The sequence below is a fragment of the Coffea arabica genome, chromosome 11e (genome assembly GCF_036785885.1).
Source record: "Coffea arabica cultivar ET-39 chromosome 11e, Coffea Arabica ET-39 HiFi, whole genome shotgun sequence".
NCBI lineage: Eukaryota > Viridiplantae > Streptophyta > Magnoliopsida > Gentianales > Rubiaceae > Coffea > Coffea arabica.
This window is the reverse complement of record NC_092331.1, coordinates 30,866,192-30,883,871: the sequence shown is the minus strand read 5'-3', so window position 1 is coordinate 30,883,871 and position 17,680 is coordinate 30,866,192. Positions and strand designations below refer to the sequence as shown.

General features: G+C 38.8%; 2 long non-coding RNA genes across 2 annotated transcripts; both read left to right on the top strand.

Annotated features, from left to right (window-relative positions):
* The first annotated feature begins 5,745 nt into the window (after positions 1–5,745).
* Positions 5,746–8,255, top strand: LOC140020941 (uncharacterized). The gene is made up of 3 exons (XR_011824901.1): positions 5,746–6,141; positions 7,255–7,317; positions 7,957–8,255. It is a non-coding gene; the product is annotated as an uncharacterized lncRNA (long non-coding RNA).
* A 2,357-nt stretch (positions 8,256–10,612) lies between these two features.
* On the top strand, positions 10,613–13,345 carry LOC140021765 (uncharacterized). Its single transcript, XR_011825741.1, has 2 exons — positions 10,613–11,007; positions 12,823–13,345. It is a non-coding gene; the product is annotated as an uncharacterized lncRNA (long non-coding RNA).
* Positions 13,346–17,680: the final 4,335 nt, after the last annotated feature.

Sequence of the window (17,680 nt, the reverse complement as noted above, 5' to 3'; positions counted from 1 at the left end):
GTTGTCATCTCACCATCTATACTTGCTTTAGGATCCCATCCCCATCAGCCAGTTGGTCAAATCGGGCAAGCAAGGGCTTGGTTGAGGTGACTAATGAACCATGGGACTTGTAACTTGTTATTGGCCTTGGAATACTTGAGTATTACCCTACTTGTACTTGATTGGCGTGCGGGCCCGGGTAAGAGGGATGATCGGTGGTTGAAGATGGGTGAAGTGGTGATCTACTAGACTTGATAGTGTATTCCACGGTTGACGGAGTGTCAACGGTTACAAGTTAAGCGGCCAATGTGAGGAAAATTTATCCTTTTACTTGAATGTGCTACTTGTTCTTGATTACATGTTATTGATTTGCTTAGTTACCTCCTTCTTACTTGCTTTGAGATTGATTCTTTGTTTGCATGAATTGTTTTGGAACCTCACTGAGCTATGGCTCATCTCATTAGTGTGAGGACCCGCAAAATTCTCCTTGTTTTATTTTATTTTATTCTATTTTATTTTTTTCGAGTGTATTTTCCTTGCTTTCAATCAATTAATCATTTAATTTTCAAAGATTTTATAAGTGAGTATCGTTTTTAAATCATTTGTTTTAGTATAAGTACGTGCATGTTAAATTTGAGGTGCATTATGGATGTGAGATCCTGGATTCCAAATTGTCTCAAATAAATTAAATATGGATATTTATAGTAGCTATTGTGTGAAAAATGTATTTTACCATGTGTTTTAATTTTCAAAGAGTATTTTACATACCAAAAGTGAAAAATTTAATTGAATCATTAAAATCCTACTTTCAAAACTAAACTGTTAAGTTTAAATTAAATTCAACCAATTAATATTTTCGTGATTGTATGTGCATCCATGCATGTTTAGTACGGGGGTTTGAGTGATTAGTACCTTGGGTTGGTGGGCTTAAGTTAGTTTTAATTAAACTAAGTAAACCAATGGGTTAATTACATTAGATCAAGTAGAGTTTTAGTGTTGGGCCTTTAACCCATTAATTACCCAAGCCCATGACCCATCTCTTGTTTTGCTTTACTATTAATAGACTTAGCTATTAAGTTAGGAGGACATAAGACAAAACAAACAAAGCCAACACCAAGAACAAGCTACCGTGAGCTTGGAGAAGAAGAAAGGCAGCATCGGGTGAGCTAGGAGAAGAGAGAAAAAAAAAAAAAAAGAAAAAAAAAAAAGAAAGGAAACTTTGTTGGAGAGTTAGAGCTCAAGGATACATCTCCTCAAAGAATCGGCCAGCTAGGGGGTATGATTAAGGATTTGAGGTAAACCAATTTCCTAACTCTTGATTCTTGTGGTAAAACATATGATTGATGATTGGAAGTTGAATCTAACTAGCTAGGAACTGATTTGAACGGCTGGAAATTCGTTTGATTGGGTAGAATTTAAATGAACTTCAAGTGTTCCTTTTCTGTCAAGATTTCTGTCCGAAATTAGTCTGAAAATTCGAACATGTTGGGAGCTGATTTGGCCTTAGTACAAAATATGAAAGTTGTAGGGAATGATGTTTTATAGTTGCCTGTAAAATTTCAGCTCAATCGGAGCAACGTAGGATGTGAAAAGTCCAAAATACCCTTACTGTTTTAAGTATTTCCCAAGCAGTCCGTGTGATCAGTTAAGTCCAGTTTATCACATTTTTCGACTAGGATCCATTCTGATTTAGCTTTTTGCCAAAACATGAAAGTTGTAGTATTCTGAATTAGCTTTCAAATGCCTCTAATAACACCTGATTCGGACTTGTGTACTCTGAGATATGTCCATTACAGTGTTCTGCGTTTAAACAGCCGACGAATTGGTTTCTGGTTTAGTAATTTGAGAATTTGACTAAGTTACATTAGGAACTGGACTAAGTGACCTTCATGAATGTTGTAGCTCTGTGTCTTAGCTTCGAAACGGCATAGGTTTCGTCTCAATCCAATAAGCGTAGCTTCAGATATGTTATTTCCGCATTCGTACGTCAAATCTGTCTTGTGCTAAGTTGAATTTCTGCACTTGTGATTGTTGTAATTCTTATTCTTATGATATTGTGAGCCTATGGAACGGCTCTTGACTTGAATTGCTTATGTGTGATGTTGGGTTGTGGTTGAGGAAAAATAATGAAGCCAAAATGGCTGAAAAATTAGGTAAACACAAAGGGCGTGCTGCCCAAATTTTCGCTTGAGGGCTAGATTTCTATTTGAACTTGTATACTTTTGTTTGGCCAATACCATGACCGGTTTTCCATTTTAAAACATGATTTTTCATCCTTGGGGTTCAAACAACCCTCTTCTTACTTGAAAGTCATCTTTACACGTTTTACTTCTAATTAGTCGGGTTTCTTTGTTTCCCTTAAATGTTTTACTCGATAAACTGTAATATGTTCTCTTGTTCAACCTTAGGTTTCATTGGTGACTAAGGGTAATATCCGGAAGGATATTTTGCACGTTATTTTGCATAACTAGGTGAGTGTTCCTTATTTGACTTCATGGCTTGTTGTTATCATTTGCTAATGTGTTAATTGCTTTTAATGATTTCCAAAACGAGCTTTCTAGGCGAGTGTGTACTTTATCGCACTCGACCTAAATAACTGTGCAATTTTCAAGGATTTAATGATTGAAATGTTACTTGCGCATGAATGTAAGTCTTTTGGGCTGAACTGGCCATTGCCCCTTGTTACCGGTCGTCTCGAGCCAGAAGCGGACTCGGTCGGGCGATTAGGGACTTGGGTGAACGTTTGGTATACTCGAGTATTACCCTGTAGGTTGGTGGAGACTGGCCAACGGCCAGGACGGGGGTGAATGAACGAACGAACGAACGAACGAACGAACGAACGAGGGTTTATTGATAAACGAAAAATGCATTTTCAAATGATTGGAGGAATAAGGGGAAATGTCAGGAGAACGAATGAACGAATGAACGAATTGCTCCTTGTGAGCCGTATCCTTTTAATGAATGTTACTATTGCTTTCCATTGTAAATGTTTCTTGAATTATTGATATTCCATGTTTAATGTATTGAATTGATTGTTTGATTGTTTGATTATCTGTTTGGAACCTCACTGAGCTTTTAGCTCACCCCTTTAGTTTTGTTTTCCTTAACAGGGGACGGCGAGCAGGATGAGAGCATAGACTAGCCTAGTCTAGGTCTTTTGTTTCTTTTGTAATGGTTCTCGCCCTAGTGCTTGGCACGGGCTAGTTGTATGGTGAAGTGAGAACCTTTGTACATTTGATGGTTATACTTCCTTTTGAGATAGCAATGTATATAAGTTCCACTCTAAGTTTGGATTGCTGCCCTATTTATTCTTGTGATTTGTTCTGGATTTGATTAAAGAACGACTGAGTCCCGGTGAGAGCTGGGCAGGCGGCCCGCCGAACCCTCTGGTACGCCTTAGGGGGAGGTGGGGTCGTCACAGGTGGTATCAGAGCCTGCTTCGCGTGGTTTCTGCGCAGAGTGAGCCTGGACTGAGTGGTGAATAGGCATGAAGGATTATGAACTGTGAACGTTATAGGCCTTAAATTTCCTGTAGTATCTAAGGATCATAGATAGGTACGTCGGGCAAGAATTTCGATTGTAGATAGTTTACTCTTGGGACTGGCCAGCTCGAGATGTGAACTGTTTTATTTCGGATTCTCGTGCCCGAGTACTCTGGAGTTGAGGTGATGCTAGCTACTAGGTACTTGAGAATTGCATTTTGGGAACATGAACAGGCTTTGTCTGGCTAGAATGAGCACAAGAGGTCAATGGATATTTAGTTTGGATAGTAAGTGACGTAAGAGACCGGACGGGGTTATTCAACTGAAACTAGGACGATATCGCCTTTTCTTTTGATTTGTCCTTATATTATTATTACATGACGTTAGTTGGTGTATTTGTGCATATGATTATCTGTCTAATTTAATGTGTCTTTGTGTATTTGATCATCTGTCTTCTTGATCTATGGTGTGTTATGTGCGTATATGTTTATTTGTGTATTTGGTATGCTGGAATTTGTTCCTTTAGTCAATTTACTGTGTTTATTCACTTAATTACCTTTTTGGGGGGAAAAGAAAAGGAAAGAGAGAGAGAAAAGATATATATGGACGGGAGACGTAATCGTGGACGTGGACGTGGCCGTGGGAATAAACGAGCTCAAGAGCCAAGAGAGGAAAGGGAAACAACAGCTGCACAAGAGCAAGGACCGAGGGTTGAAGCCGGGGACCAAATGGCGACGGCAATTCAACAAATGACAAACATCTTAACAAGGTTGGTGGACCAACAAGGTCAAATACTTGTGAATCAACCTCCGAACCCTGAAATAGGTGAAGATCGGGCTCTTGAGAGGTTTCAGAAGTTTGCTCCTCCGAAATTCCTTGGAGGGTCTGATCCGGATGTAGCCGAACAGTGGCTGGAGGCCATGATCAATATCTTCGCAGCTTTGAACTATACCGAACAAAGGCAAGTGAACTTTGCGGTATTTCAATTTGAAGGACCGGCTCGAGCATGGTGGAACGTAATTAGAGCAAAATGGGAAAGGGAACAGACTGTATGGACCTGGGCGAACTTTATAAGAGAATTTAACGAGAAGTACCTCCCACCTTTAGTCCAAGAAAGGAGGGAGGACGAATTTATTGGACTACGCCAGGGGACCTTAAGTGTGGCTGAATACGAAACGAAATTCACCAAACTATCCAAGTTTGCTTCCGAATTAGTAGCCACGGAACCGAGAAGAGTGAGACAGTTTATACAGGGACTAAATTTGGACATCCAAGAGGCGTTAGCAGCAGCGCAAGTGAATACGTTTACGGAGGCCCTTGAGAAGGCTCAACGAATTGAGAATGCAAAGGCACAAGTAAAAGCCTCCCAAACTCGGAAAAGAGGTGCAGCTGGTAGTATGAGTGAGGAACCAAGTGAATCGATAGCCCCTTCCAAAGTGCAGAAAGTGAATTTTTTGTCCCACCCACCATGGACAAGAGGGGCGTCAGATGAACGATCTACAAAAGGAAGTCAAGTAGGCCATGGGGAGATTTTTCAAAAAAGCCAACAAGTGGCTTCTTCCTTGACTTGTGGCTACTGTGGTAAGGCCAATCACACTGAGAGTGATTGTTGGAGGAGAGGGCGGAAGTGTTTGATTTGCGGAAGTGGTGACCACCAGGTTAGCAACTGTCCGAGGAAACAGTCACGTGAAAATAGTACCCAGCAACTGGAGGGCACTAAATCAAAACAAGCGAATGAAAGAGGGAACCGAACAAAAGTACCGGCAAGGGTATATGCTTTAGACAACCAACAAACTCCTGAGCCATCTGAAGGTAAAAATTTCGAGGACGAAATTTCTTAAGGGGGAGAGATTGTGAGGACCCGCAAAATTCTCCTTGTTTTATTTTATTTTATTCTATTTTATTTTTTTCGAGTGTATTTTCCTTGCTTTCAATCAATTAATCATTTAATTTTCAAAGATTTTATAAGTGAGTATCGTTTTTAAATCATTTGTTTTAGTATAAGTACGTGCATGTTAAATTTGAGGTGCATTATGGATGTGAGATCCTGGATTCCAAATTGTCTCAAATAAATTAAATATGGATATTTATAGTAGCTATTGTGTGAAAAATGTATTTTACCATGTGTTTTAATTTTCAAAGAGTATTTTACATACCAAAAGTGAAAAATTTAATTGAATCATTAAAATCCTACTTTCAAAACTAAACTGTTAAGTTTAAATTAAATTCAACCAATTAATATTTTCGTGATTGTATGTGCATCCATGCATGTTTAGTACGGGGGTTTGAGTGATTAGTACCTTGGGTTGGTGGGCTTAAGTTAGTTTTAATTAAACTAAGTAAACCAATGGGTTAATTACATTGGATCAAGTAGAGTTTTAGTGTTGGGCCTTTAACCCATTAATTACCCAAGCCCATGACCCATCTCTTGTTTTGCTTTACTATTAATAGACTTAGCTATTAAGTTAGGAGGACATAAGACAAAACAAACAAAGCCAACACCAAGAACAAGCTACCGTGAGCTTGGAGAAGAAGAAAGGCAGCATCGGGTGAGCTAGGAGAAGAGAGAAAAAAAAAAAAGAAAAAAAAAAAAGAAAGGAAACTTTGTTGGAGAGTTAGAGCTCAAGGATACATCTCCTCAAAGAATCGGCCAGCTAGGGGGTATGATTAAGGATTTGAGGTAAACCAATTTCCTAACTCTTGATTCTTGTGGTAAAACATATGATTGATGATTGGAAGTTGAATCTAACTAGCTAGGAACTGATTTGAACGGCTGGAAATTCGTTTGATTGGGTAGAATTTAAATGAACTTCAAGTGTTCCTTTTCTGTCAAGATTTCTGTCCGAAATTAGTCTGAAAATTCGAACATGTTGGGAGCTGATTTGGCCTTAGTACAAAATATGAAAGTTGTAGGGAATGATGTTTTATAGTTGCCTGTAAAATTTCAGCTCAATCGGAGCAACGTAGGATGTGAAAAGTCCAAAATACCCTTACTGTTTTAAGTATTTCCCAAGCAGTCCGTGTGATCAGTTAAGTCCAGTTTATCACATTTTTCGACTAGGATCCATTCTGATTTAGCTTTTTGCCAAAACATGAAAGTTGTAGTATTCTGAATTAGCTTTCAAATTCCTCTAATAACACCTGATTCGGACTTGTGTACTCTGAGATATGTCCATTACAGTGTTCTGCGTTTAAACAGCCGACGAATTGGTTTCTGGTTTAGTAATTTGAGAATTTGACTAAGTTACATTAGGAACTGGACTAAGTGACCTTCATGAATGTTGTAGCTCTGTGTCTTAGCTTCGAAACGGCATAGGTTTCGTCTCAATCCAATAAGCGTAGCTTCAGATATGTTATTTCCGCATTCGTACGTCAAATCTGTCTTGTGCTAAGTTGAATTTCTGCACTTGTGATTGTTGTAATTCTTATTCTTATGATATTGTGAGCCTATGGAACGGCTCTTGACTTGAATTGCTTATGTGTGATGTTGGGTTGTGGTTGAGGAAAAATAATGAAGCCAAAATGGCTGAAAAATTAGGTAAACACAAAGGGCGTGCTGCCCAAATTTTCGCTTGAGGGCTAGATTTCTATTTGAACTTGTATACTTTTGTTTGGCCAATACCATGACCGGTTTTCCATTTTAAAACATGATTTTTCATCCTTGGGGTTCAAACAACCCTCTTCTTACTTGAAAGTCATCTTTACACGTTTTACTTCTAATTAGTCGGGTTTCTTTGTTTCCCTTAAATGTTTTACTCGATAAACTGTAATATGTTCTCTTGTTCAACCTTAGGTTTCATTGGTGACTAAGGGTAATATCCGGAAGGATATTTTGCACGTTATTTTGCATAACTAGGTGAGTGTTCCTTATTTGACTTCATGGCTTGTTGTTATCATTTGCTAATGTGTTAATTGCTTTTAATGATTTCCAAAACGAGCTTTCTAGGCGAGTGTGTACTTTATCGCACTCGACCTAAATAACTGTGCAATTTTCAAGGATTTAATGATTGAAATGTTACTTGCGCATGAATGTAAGTCTTTTGGGCTGAACTGGCCATTGCCCCTTGTTACCGGTCGTCTCGAGCCAGAAGCGGACTCGGTCGGGCGATTAGGGACTTGGGTGAACGTTTGGTATACTCGAGTATTACCCTGTAGGTTGGTGGAGACTGGCCAACGGCCAGGACGGGGGTGAATGAACGAACGAACGAACGAACGAACGAACGAACGAGGGTTTATTGATAAACGAAAAATGCATTTTCAAATGATTGGAGGAATAAGGGGAAATGTCAGGAGAACGAATGAACGAATGAACGAATTGCTCCTTGTGAGCCGTATCCTTTTAATGAATGTTACTATTGCTTTCCATTGTAAATGTTTCTTGAATTATTGATATTCCATGTTTAATGTATTGAATTGATTGTTTGATTGTTTGATTATCTGTTTGGAACCTCACTGAGCTTTTAGCTCACCCCTTTAGTTTTGTTTTCCTTAACAGGGGACGGCGAGCAGGATGAGAGCATAGACTAGCCTAGTCTAGGTCTTTTGTTTCTTTTGTAATGGTTCTCGCCCTAGTGCTTGGCACGGGCTAGTTGTATGGTGAAGTGAGAACCTTTGTACATTTGATGGTTATACTTCCTTTTGAGATAGCAATGTATATAAGTTCCACTCTAAGTTTGGATTGCTGCCCTATTTATTCTTGTGATTTGTTCTGGATTTGATTAAAGAACGACTGAGTCCCGGTGAGAGCTGGGCAGGCGGCCCGCCGAACCCTCTGGTACGCCTTAGGGGGAGGTGGGGTCGTCACAGGTGGTATCAGAGCCTGCTTCGCGTGGTTTCTGCGCAGAGTGAGCCTGGACTGAGTGGTGAATAGGCATGAAGGATTATGAACTGTGAACGTTATAGGCCTTAAATTTCCTGTAGTATCTAAGGATCATAGATAGGTACGTCGGGCAAGAATTTCGATTGTAGATAGTTTACTCTTGGGACTGGCCAGCTCGAGATGTGAACTGTTTTATTTCGGATTCTCGTGCCCGAGTACTCTGGAGTTGAGGTGATGCTAGCTACTAGGTACTTGAGAATTGCATTTTGGGAACATGAACAGGCTTTGTCTGGCTAGAATGAGCACAAGAGGTCAATGGATATTTAGTTTGGATAGTAAGTGACGTAAGAGACCGGACGGGGTTATTCAACTGAAACTAGGACGATATCGCCTTTTCTTTTGATTTGTCCTTATATTATTATTACATGACGTTAGTTGGTGTATTTGTGCATATGATTATCTGTCTAATTTAATGTGTCTTTGTGTATTTGATCATCTGTCTTCTTGATCTATGGTGTGTTATGTGCGTATATGTTTATTTGTGTATTTGGTATGCTGGAATTTGTTCCTTTAGTCAATTTACTGTGTTTATTCACTTAATTACCTTTTTGGGGGGAAAAGAAAAGGAAAGAGAGAGAGAAAAGATATATATGGACGGGAGACGTAATCGTGGACGTGGACGTGGCCGTGGGAATAAACGAGCTCAAGAGCCAAGAGAGGAAAGGGAAACAACAGCTGCACAAGAGCAAGGACCGAGGGTTGAAGCCGGGGACCAAATGGCGACGGCAATTCAACAAATGACAAACATCTTAACAAGGTTGGTGGACCAACAAGGTCAAATACTTGTGAATCAACCTCCGAACCCTGAAATAGGTGAAGATCGGGCTCTTGAGAGGTTTCAGAAGTTTGCTCCTCCGAAATTCCTTGGAGGGTCTGATCCGGATGTAGCCGAACAGTGGCTGGAGGCCATGATCAATATCTTCGCAGCTTTGAACTATACCGAACAAAGGCAAGTGAACTTTGCGGTATTTCAATTTGAAGGACCGGCTCGAGCATGGTGGAACGTAATTAGAGCAAAATGGGAAAGGGAACAGACTGTATGGACCTGGGCGAACTTTATAAGAGAATTTAACGAGAAGTACCTCCCACCTTTAGTCCAAGAAAGGAGGGAGGACGAATTTATTGGACTACGCCAGGGGACCTTAAGTGTGGCTGAATACGAAACGAAATTCACCAAACTATCCAAGTTTGCTTCCGAATTAGTAGCCACGGAACCGAGAAGAGTGAGACAGTTTATACAGGGACTAAATTTGGACATCCAAGAGGCGTTAGCAGCAGCGCAAGTGAATACGTTTACGGAGGCCCTTGAGAAGGCTCAACGAATTGAGAATGCAAAGGCACAAGTAAAAGCCTCCCAAACTCGGAAAAGAGGTGCAGCTGGTAGTATGAGTGAGGAACCAAGTGAATCGATAGCCCCTTCCAAAGTGCAGAAAGTGAATTTTTTGTCCCACCCACCATGGACAAGAGGGGCGTCAGATGAACGATCTACAAAAGGAAGTCAAGTAGGCCATGGGGAGATTTTTCAAAAAAGCCAACAAGTGGCTTCTTCCTTGACTTGTGGCTACTGTGGTAAGGCCAATCACACTGAGAGTGATTGTTGGAGGAGAGGGCGGAAGTGTTTGATTTGCGGAAGTGGTGACCACCAGGTTAGCAACTGTCCGAGGAAACAGTCACGTGAAAATAGTACCCAGCAACTGGAGGGCACTAAATCAAAACAAGCGAATGAAAGAGGGAACCGAACAAAAGTACCGGCAAGGGTATATGCTTTAGACAACCAACAAACTCCTGAGCCATCTGAAGGTAAAAATTTCGAGGACGAAATTTCTTAAGGGGGAGAGATTGTGAGGACCCGCAAAATTCTCCTTGTTTTATTTTATTTTATTCTATTTTATTTTTTTCGAGTGTATTTTCCTTGCTTTCAATCAATTAATCATTTAATTTTCAAAGATTTTATAAGTGAGTATCGTTTTTAAATCATTTGTTTTAGTATAAGTACGTGCATGTTAAATTTGAGGTGCATTATGGATGTGAGATCCTGGATTCCAAATTGTCTCAAATAAATTAAATATGGATATTTATAGTAGCTATTGTGTGAAAAATGTATTTTACCATGTGTTTTAATTTTCAAAGAGTATTTTACATACCAAAAGTGAAAAATTTAATTGAATCATTAAAATCCTACTTTCAAAACTAAACTGTTAAGTTTAAATTAAATTCAACCAATTAATATTTTCGTGATTGTATGTGCATCCATGCATGTTTAGTACGGGGGTTTGAGTGATTAGTACCTTGGGTTGGTGGGCTTAAGTTAGTTTTAATTAAACTAAGTAAACCAATGGGTTAATTACATTGGATCAAGTAGAGTTTTAGTGTTGGGCCTTTAACCCATTAATTACCCAAGCCCATGACCCATCTCTTGTTTTGCTTTACTATTAATAGACTTAGCTATTAAGTTAGGAGGACATAAGACAAAACAAACAAAGCCAACACCAAGAACAAGCTACCGTGAGCTTGGAGAAGAAGAAAGGCAGCATCGGGTGAGCTAGGAGAAGAGAGAAAAAAAAAAAAGAAAAAAAAAAAGAAAGGAAACTTTGTTGGAGAGTTAGAGCTCAAGGATACATCTCCTCAAAGAATCGGCCAGCTAGGGGGTATGATTAAGGATTTGAGGTAAACCAATTTCCTAACTCTTGATTCTTGTGGTAAAACATATGATTGATGATTGGAAGTTGAATCTAACTAGCTAGGAACTGATTTGAACGGCTGGAAATTCGTTTGATTGGGTAGAATTTAAATGAACTTCAAGTGTTCCTTTTCTGTCAAGATTTCTGTCCGAAATTAGTCTGAAAATTCGAACATGTTGGGAGCTGATTTGGCCTTAGTACAAAATATGAAAGTTGTAGGGAATGATGTTTTATAGTTGCCTGTAAAATTTCAGCTCAATCGGAGCAACGTAGGATGTGAAAAGTCCAAAATACCCTTACTGTTTTAAGTATTTCCCAAGCAGTCCGTGTGATCAGTTAAGTCCAGTTTATCACATTTTTCGACTAGGATCCATTCTGATTTAGCTTTTTGCCAAAACATGAAAGTTGTAGTATTCTGAATTAGCTTTCAAATGCCTCTAATAACACCTGATTCGGACTTGTGTACTCTGAGATATGTCCATTACAGTGTTCTGCATTTAAACAGCCGACGAATTGGTTTCTGGTTTAGTAATTTGAGAATTTGACTAAGTTACATTATGAACTGGACTAAGTGACCTTCATGAATGTTGTAGCTCTGTGTCTTAGCTTCGAAACGGCATAGGTTTCGTCTCAATCCAATAAGCGTAGCTTCAGATATGTTATTTCCGCATTCGTACGTCAAATCTGTCTTGTGCTAAGTTGAATTTCTGCACTTGTGATTGTTGTAATTCTTATTCTTATGATATTGTGAGCCTATGGAACGGCTCTTGACTTGAATTGCTTATGTGTGATGTTGGGTTGTGGTTGAGGAAAAATAATGAAGCCAAAATGGCTGAAAAATTAGGTAAACACAAAGGGCGTGCTGCCCAAATTTTCGCTTGAGGGCTAGATTTCTATTTGAACTTGTATACTTTTGTTTGGCCAATACCATGACCGGTTTTCCATTTTAAAACATGATTTTTCATCCTTGGGGTTCAAACAACCCTCTTCTTACTTGAAAGTCATCTTTACACGTTTTACTTCTAATTAGTCGGGTTTCTTTGTTTCCCTTAAATGTTTTACTCGATAAACTGTAATATGTTCTCTTGTTCAACCTTAGGTTTCATTGGTGACTAAGGGTAATATCCGGAAGGATATTTTGCACGTTATTTTGCATAACTAGGTGAGTGTTCCTTATTTGACTTCATGGCTTGTTGTTATCATTTGCTAATGTGTTAATTGCTTTTAATGATTTCCAAAACGAGCTTTCTAGGCGAGTGTGTACTTTATCGCACTCGACCTAAATAACTGTGCAATTTTCAAGGATTTAATGATTGAAATGTTACTTGCGCATGAATGTAAGTCTTTTGGGCTGAACTGGCCATTGCCCCTTGTTACCGGTCGTCTCGAGCCAGAAGCGGACTCGGTCGGGCGATTAGGGACTTGGGTGAACGTTTGGTATACTCGAGTATTACCCTGTAGGTTGGTGGAGACTGGCCAACGGCCAGGACGGGGGTGAATGAACGAACGAACGAACGAACGAACGAACGAACGAGGGTTTATTGATAAACGAAAAATGCATTTTCAAATGATTGGAGGAATAAGGGGAAATGTCAGGAGAACGAATGAACGAATGAACGAATTGCTCCTTGTGAGCCGTATCCTTTTAATGAATGTTACTATTGCTTTCCATTGTAAATGTTTCTTGAATTATTGATATTCCATGTTTAATGTATTGAATTGATTGTTTGATTGTTTGATTATCTGTTTGGAACCTCACTGAGCTTTTAGCTCACCCCTTTAGTTTTGTTTTCCTTAACAGGGGACGGCGAGCAGGATGAGAGCATAGACTAGCCTAGTCTAGGTCTTTTGTTTCTTTTGTAATGGTTCTCGCCCTAGTGCTTGGCACGGGCTAGTTGTATGGTGAAGTGAGAACCTTTGTACATTTGATGGTTATACTTCCTTTTGAGATAGCAATGTATATAAGTTCCACTCTAAGTTTGGATTGCTGCCCTATTTATTCTTGTGATTTGTTCTGGATTTGATTAAAGAACGACTGAGTCCCGGCGAGAGCTGGGCAGGCGGCCCGCCGAACCCTCTGGTACGCCTTAGGGGGAGGTGGGGTCGTCACAATTAGTTTTGTTTTCCCCATAGGGGATGCGAGCATGGGCGTGTAACTGGGACATGCTAGCTTTTGGCTAGACTTTTTGGCTTTTGTAATTGTAATAGCGCTAGTGCTTGTCTAGGGTTAAGTTTTCAACTAGAACTTGAATCTTTTGCTACATGTTGGGTATGTATGGTTTTGAGAGAACCAAGTGTGTATATATATTTTTTAAGTTTGAAAACTATTGCAACTCTTACTTTTGAAGTTATAATTCGTCTTTTAACTTATGTGAACGAGTCCTGACGAGAGTTAGGCAAGCAGTCCGCTAAACCCTAGGGTACGCCTAGGGAGAGGTGGGGTCGTCACACACACACAGACTCTCTCTCTCTTTCTCTGTGCCTTCCCTGTGCTGCTGTTACTTAACCATTGGCTAGAGCCAATGTAGCTGGATAGGAAACTACCTTTGAAACGTATTATCCTGGGAAACATTTAGCACGTAATCTTTATCGTTCACCTAGTAGCATTGTCTGGAGGATGTAAAACTCAACCTTTTTTGTCTCAGAAAAAGGTTCCCGATGTTAGGAGTCCTAGGAAATTGATCAATCAGAAAAATAGGGCCCGTAGCAACCCAATAAAGACAATAAATAAGCAAATAAATAAAAAAGATGGATACCAAAATTTACGTGATTCATTTGAATTGACCTACATCTATGAGTGAAGGAGGAACATAATATCACTATGAACAGGAGACTACAAAACCCTAGGAAATAATTTCAAAACCCAAAAGTATCTAAAATTAAGAGTACAAAAGAGTTTAAATAGCACAAAATAATTAACGATCCAAAACCCCACTAACTTGCTCTTTTGCCTTGATACCCAACTAAAGCATCTCTTAGACCGAGATATGGATGCCCCAAAACTCTTTTTGAGCTGATGCCTATGGCACATAGGCTGCTATCCTTGGTACACTAAAATTCACTATATTTATAATTACCAAATGGAGAGATTTTTTTTTTGGTAAAATTTTTGATATGGGATATAAAAATAAAATCAGCAAATGTCTACCTTAGAGTGTATTCAATATTGACAAATGGAAGACAAATAGTAAACATGTTCTATCTTCTTCATAAAAATCCTAACAGATTCTAACAAGCCACAAAGGTCGCTACAGACCCCAACGAACCAAGTTATAGAAGGTTCAACGGGTCCCAATAGGCCAAAATTCGCAAAAGTTTCAACATATCCCAATGGGTTACAATTACAAACATAATAATCTTGATCCACCTTCTCTACAAAACACTCAATGAGTTTCAATGGACCAAATAGTTCTTCTTCACAAAAACCCAACTAAGCTCCGATGGGCTTTTTATCTACTCTCTATAGCATTAATTCAACATCTCAGAATTAATACTGATAATCTATTTTTATCATCATTATCGCAGAACCCAAAGTCTAAAACTCTAATACCAATTTGTTCAGTTTGGTCCCAAGAAATTGATCAACGAGAACAATATAACTCTTGACAACTCAATAAAGGTTATAATTAAGCAAATAAATCAAACATAGAGACATCAAACTTACATGGTTCAGTTGAATTGGCCTATGTCCATGCGTGGATGAGAAACATAATATTACTATAAGCAAGAGAATACAAAACACGAAAACACGAAAGAGTCTAAATAGGAAAAAATGCTTAATGGCCAAAAGCCCATTAATTTGCTCTTCTGGTTTGATACCTAACAAAAATCTCTTGGATTGGAATGTGGACACCTCACAACTTTCTTGGACTGGTGCCTACAGCACATGAGTTAGTACACTTGATATGTTGAAACTCACTTAAACCTACTGTATTTGTAATTATCAAGAGGAGAGATTTCTTCATAAATTCCTAATATGGAATATAAAGACAAACTCAACACCCTATTTTATTAATGTTTGCACCAATAAGAATAATCTTGACAAGGAAATTGAACAATAAAATTGGGATCTGTTTCATGCTTGTGAGAACATATTCTTTAGTCCATTGTACTGAAGCAATTGTTTTAAAACCAGAAATTAATGTGATCTCTATTAGTTTTCTGTTTATTATGTTTTTGCATATACAAAAGATGGTTTTAGTCAATAGCACCAAAAGATCAGTTTTTGAGTTCTTCTCTTTTATTGTCCTTTCCTTTCCTCTCCTCTTTGCCTCTCATTTAGGAGGAGGGTAGGAAACTAGTTTGGATAAAATTTGGTGAATAATTATTATCAATTTGAATTGAAATAGATACTTTGGTGGACATGTGAGAACCTCACTTAAAAATATAATTTCTCCTAAGCTACTTGCATTACTCTAAGACTAAATTGCTTATAACATGTCCTTGCATTGCAATCTACATGCATTATAACATATCCCTTACATTGCATTTCATTATCTTTTACTTGAATTAAAACATTTCCTTGACTTGGTATTATTTTATTTCACCACACATACAATGATCAAATATCCTTTTTACTGTGGTTGGGACTTTATATGATAGTTTGGGGGTGTTAGTTAGACATTGGAATCATTTGGAGGATAGAAACATGATTTGGCAAAGATTAGAGAGAGAATGACCAAGATTGAGACAAGTGGCAAAACCCTAGGCATTCAACCTTTTTGACCAAAGAAGTTAGAGGATTTTAAACCAATTTTGGCTCCATTATTTCCCTAGCTTGGCCGAACTCCTTAAAGCTTCCAAGGGAAGAGAGAAAACTCCATTCTTCTTGCTTTCTAACCCTAGCTTGATCTTGAGCAAAAATCAAAAGTGAAGGACTTGAGCTAGTGGAGCGAACAACCTTCAACTCTAGTGTGTGATTTCAAGCTTGGAGCTTTTGGTTTGGTGGTTGTTTTGGGTGATTCGAGCTTCATATAAGAGAGGTATATGATCCTTAACTCTTGGTTTTATGGTGTTATATCAAGTATTTAAAGTTTTGATGGCAAACTAGGAGTTGTATGGATGATGCTTGTGGTTAAATTTCTTGAACTAAACAAGTGGTAGTAGGGTTGGTTGGTTAGCATGCCATGTGTTTGATTGATTGTTTAAGCTTTGTTTATGGTTTTCTTGATGTATTAGCATGATTTGGATCCTTTTAAAGTTAAGGATATGTCTTGGAATGATTGTTTAAGTTAGCTAATTAAAGGATGGAAGTTGGTGATGCATGTGAACTTGTGGACTGTTTTCCTTTCTCTTGGTTGACCGGCTTTGAAGTGGGAGGTTTCTCCTTGATTTTATGACTCAATTGCACCTTAATTAAGCCTAGAAATCTTGGCTAAACATTGGTTAAGTTTATGTGTGAGTTGAGATGGAAATGAAGCAAGTAAAGTGGTGGTTTTTGGGCAAGTAGTGGACTGTTTTGGTTTTTTTTGTTGGTTAGACTGTTTTGGTTCACTTGATTATTATGTGTGTTGCATTTTGAGCTCCAATGGTGCTAGATAACTTGATCCCCTGTATATGAACACTAGGAGATTGAATTGGGTGAATTTCAGCCAAAACAAGTGAAGTTGGCAAGAGGAAATAGAGTAATTTTTGTTAGGGTTTTGAGCTGATCAAAATAAAAAAATCAGCCAACTTGCCCAAACTACTGGTATTGATAGGAGAGGAACTAGAAGTCATATTTGGTACCGTTAGAAAGCCCTTTGAGTTTAGTTTCTAGAGCCACTAACAGCACATGATTCTGACTTTCCTACAGTGAAATATGGCCATTTTCTCGAGACTGCGAGGGCGCGACTGTTTTACCCGCGAAGACCACTTTGAACTTGAATGAAAATTTTCTTTTGCTCAACTTTCTTGCACTTGTCAAACTTGTTTTCTTATGACCTTTTACTGCATTTTGGGCCTAACTTGCATGGTGAATTGAGTAAATTTAACTACTCACTTGGTCACCTAATGAGCTCACATTTGGGTTGGAAATGAACCTAGATTGTTAACGATTTCACTCGTTGCCCTAGGATTGGGAAACGGAGGTGAACGTAACCAAGGAACTTGACGTTTGAACTCTGCTTTGCTTGACAGGTGAGTGTTCCATTGCCTGTTAATTGTCTATGTGAAATATCTGAATACTTGATATGTGACTGGTTGAACTAAACAATTATTTTGACAAAGTTGAGGCAAGCGTGTACTTTATCACACTCGTCCTCCCTTTCTTGAATGATCTTGTACTTGATTGACCTGTACTTGTGTTTGTGTTTGTACTTGACTTGTAAGTGTTGAGCGGCAGCATGTACCACACTCAATTCAAGTAGGAGGTACCTCTCATTCCCGTCTCAATACTTTTATCTTGATTATGTCAATTTGAGAGTTATCTCATCGACGCTAGTGCTGAGTGGCAGCATGTACCACACTCAATTCAAGTGGGAGGTACCTCTCATTCCCGTCTCAATACTTTTATCTTGATTATGTCAATTGGAGAGTTATCTCATCGACGCTAGTGCTGAGCGGCAGCATGTACCACACTCAATTCGAGTGAGAGGTACTTCTCATTCCCGTCTCAGTACCTCTATCTTGATTCAGTCGATTGGAGAGTTATCTCATCGACCATACTTGTTCTTGTTTGG